This window comes from Chinchilla lanigera, unplaced genomic scaffold, assembly GCF_000276665.1.
Source record: "Chinchilla lanigera isolate Chin_1 unplaced genomic scaffold, ChiLan1.0 scaffold00031, whole genome shotgun sequence".
Lineage (NCBI taxonomy): Eukaryota > Metazoa > Chordata > Mammalia > Rodentia > Chinchillidae > Chinchilla > Chinchilla lanigera.
In genome coordinates this window covers 22,164,673-22,167,963 of record NW_004955432.1, presented here as the reverse complement: position 1 = coordinate 22,167,963, position 3,291 = coordinate 22,164,673, and positions in this window count along the sequence as shown.

The window sequence follows — 3,291 nt, the reverse complement described above, 5'->3', positions numbered from 1 at the left end:
GAGAGGGGACCTTCTGGAAGAATAGAAATGATTATCATTTTGATTGGATAATGGTTCCACAGGTAGATACATTTGTCCACAATTTCCAAAGTGTACATTTTAAATGTGTCTAATTCACAGTATATACATTATACCTTAATAAACTATAAGAAAAAAGGAGAAATTCTACTTGGTTCTTCATCAGGGACCACCTCAAAAATAGCGTCTTGGATCTAGGGATCAGATTGCAGGACTTGTTTTCCCAGTGGGGTAAATCATGCTCCCTTCATTGAAGTAGAAGGGTACTACTTTTCAAAAGAACATACTCTTTGCTCATAACTTTTTTAAGTGAAAGATTGTCTTAAGGGTTATAATGAATTTAATAAAAGTGTGTTGATACTAGCATATTAGTCACCTTCTAATAAAATTATATGTAAGGGTCTTATCCACATGGGTTTCTGGGAGGAGGATGGCATGACAAAAGAATTTGTCTTGCTCTTATTTTTTTCTTCCTTCTCTTTTTTCAAAAGGCAATTTGGACAGGCGACATTTCCTTAAAGGACCAGAGTTATACCGAGGTGGTTAAGAGTGTGGGTTTTCTGGTTCAGATCCCAGCTGTCTGACCCACCTCTGGCAAATGAATTCATCTCTCCAAACTTCAGTTTGTGTATCTTCAAAAATGCAGGTAGTAGAAACACATATCCCACTGAATTGTTCTACATACCCAATAAGATAATACATAAAAAATCCTTAACAGAGTACTGGGGGGAACAATAAAATGTCAGCCACCACCCAAGGTCCCTCAGAAGTCTCTGTAGCCTGAGAGGGAAACAGTCAAACAGCCTGAAGTGGTCGAGGGCAATGAAGGAAGTTAGCAGAGGTCACTGTAAAATTATATTTTGGCACATTCCCTTTGCTTAGAGAAATAGTACCACACTGTTGGTGTAAAATAAGAGAAATAAACACAGAGGGAAATATCAAAGTGAGAAATAATAAAGAGACAGGCTAACACTCTGTGCAAAGGAACGAACCATCTAAAATAGTGTTGGAAACACTATTACCTGTGCCACCAGAGAACTACTTTAAACTGAAGAGCTTGTTCTTGGGTTATAGTTTTAAAATAGGTGTGGTTGGTGGAGAAAGGAGAGGATTCAGAGGGTGGTTAATTATTGTGGAGTCTTGTTGTACCCTAAACTACTCACTGATAGCATCCCAGGTAGAATCCGATAGAGACACAGGGCCCAACGCATAGCCGAGGCTGGTGACCCACTTTGGCGTTCATGGTGTTTCTCTCCATATCTTACGCTAAGCTCCATTGATTACTTGCTTTGCCTCCTACACACTCAAATTAAAATAAACTTCTCATATTAATACACCAAGTATTTTCTTCACCAAGTTGTTCCTCGTAAAAACTTTAAAAGGTGAGGCTGAATTCCTCGCATTGTTTCATCTACACCCTGATTTTTTTGGCATTAGCATACGTTCTTAGACTCGGGACATGAAAACATATGCTAATAATCACCGATTAGCCACATCTGGCAAATGTACCAACAGCTGGCTAATATCTCTACGATGAAATAATAATGCACAAATATGGAAAATGCGTATCACTTTCTGCTATGAAATGGAGCCTATTTTGACAGTTGCTCTTATCTTTCTCAGAGATGGAACACTTTCAGTCTGATGTTTAAACTCTTCTCATTTCATATGTACATTTTACATGGTTACATTGAGTGAGTTTGTGAGTTAATTTCGCAGCAACTCTAGATTCTTTCCTCTGGGGTGGCATTTGGGTGACATTATTTGTCCCCTGTGGACGCTGCTTTTGTCGTCTGCCCGTGTCGTAGTTAAATGCGGATGGCTCTGGTAAACCTCTTGCTTTAACACAGGGATGCTTCCCTTCTTGTGAGTACTTGCATGTGTCAGGCACAGGGTGAATTATGGTATCTTTTGACTTCATTTTTCTTTGCCACTGTCTTTTCTATGCGCTTATCAGAGACATGTGATTTGGTGGAAATTTTGTAACATGGATATTTACTTCCGGGGATGATGGTGTTCCTCATGCTGCTCTGTCCCAGTTCCTGGGGATGATGAGCCAGGCAATCTTAGCGTACTGGATCATAGAAATGGTTTTGGGAAAGAGACCAGTACGGAGTGGGCACTAGAATCCGCAAGAGAAGGTATAAAAATAGTTTTCTTTGGCACTACAAATCTTGAAGTATTAGGAATAATTGGTCTTTACTGATAGCTCCTGAAAGACAAAGCAATAACCAAAACTTGTACTAAGTGTATCTTTAATCACACATATAATTTAAGTTGTTCAGTTAATTTGCATGTAAACTCGTAGACTTTACCTATGTGATAAGACATAGCTTTCTTCTTCACTCCTACTTCATTTCATGTGATAGACGGGAATGGAAACATCAACAAAATGTAACACAATCTAAATGATGCTACAAGGCACCAATATGAACACAAGAAATGCCTATTTCTTTTACAAGTAACCGAGAAGGTTATGGAGTCCTCAAGTCTTTGCAGCAATATGCAGGACAAGCACAATAACATTTGAGGGGAGAGCTAGGAACCTGAGAACAGAGTAGAGGAGAGTAATCCAGAACATGACTATTACATACCCTGGCACATATTTTATATGATTCATATTTTCATTTGTAGGTTTAATACGATATAAAGTATTTTTCATCTTTCTGAAGACTGAGAGTGGTGTTGGTGTTAGGGAGATGGAAGAGAAAAACCAAGACTTGCACATGATTAATGTGCATCAAAGCTTTGTCCAAAATATAATGAATCTGAAGTTTAAAAATGCATTCACAACACAATTTTTAACATCCAACTCTCTTAAATGCAACCCTTGTTTGTAGGTAGATTTGATGTACAGTGACATGCAGTTAAAGTATGCACAGACCCTTGGAGTTGCTTTAGCCCGAGTACACCCCGTTCTTTTTATGGTCCGCTCTTTTAGGAGTGTTTTGTTTGTTGATTTAAAATTCAAGAAGGTAAGATTAACTTCTTTTTAACATGAGACATTGGAATTGTTTGCTCTGAACACAAACACCATAACTTACTTCAAACTAGCAGAGCAAACATTTGCAAACACTGTAAAAGGTTGTGTTTTCTGAACCTCTATTACATGAAAGAAACCTTATTTTGATGTTGTAAATACTGACAATAGCTATGCTTGGCATATTGTAGGTAGTTCCTAAATCTCATGACTGTAGAGATTAATCCATAAGAAAGTAGGAAAATTAAGGAGCAGAGTAATGAAAAAAAAATACAGGATTTTCTTTTAGAGTA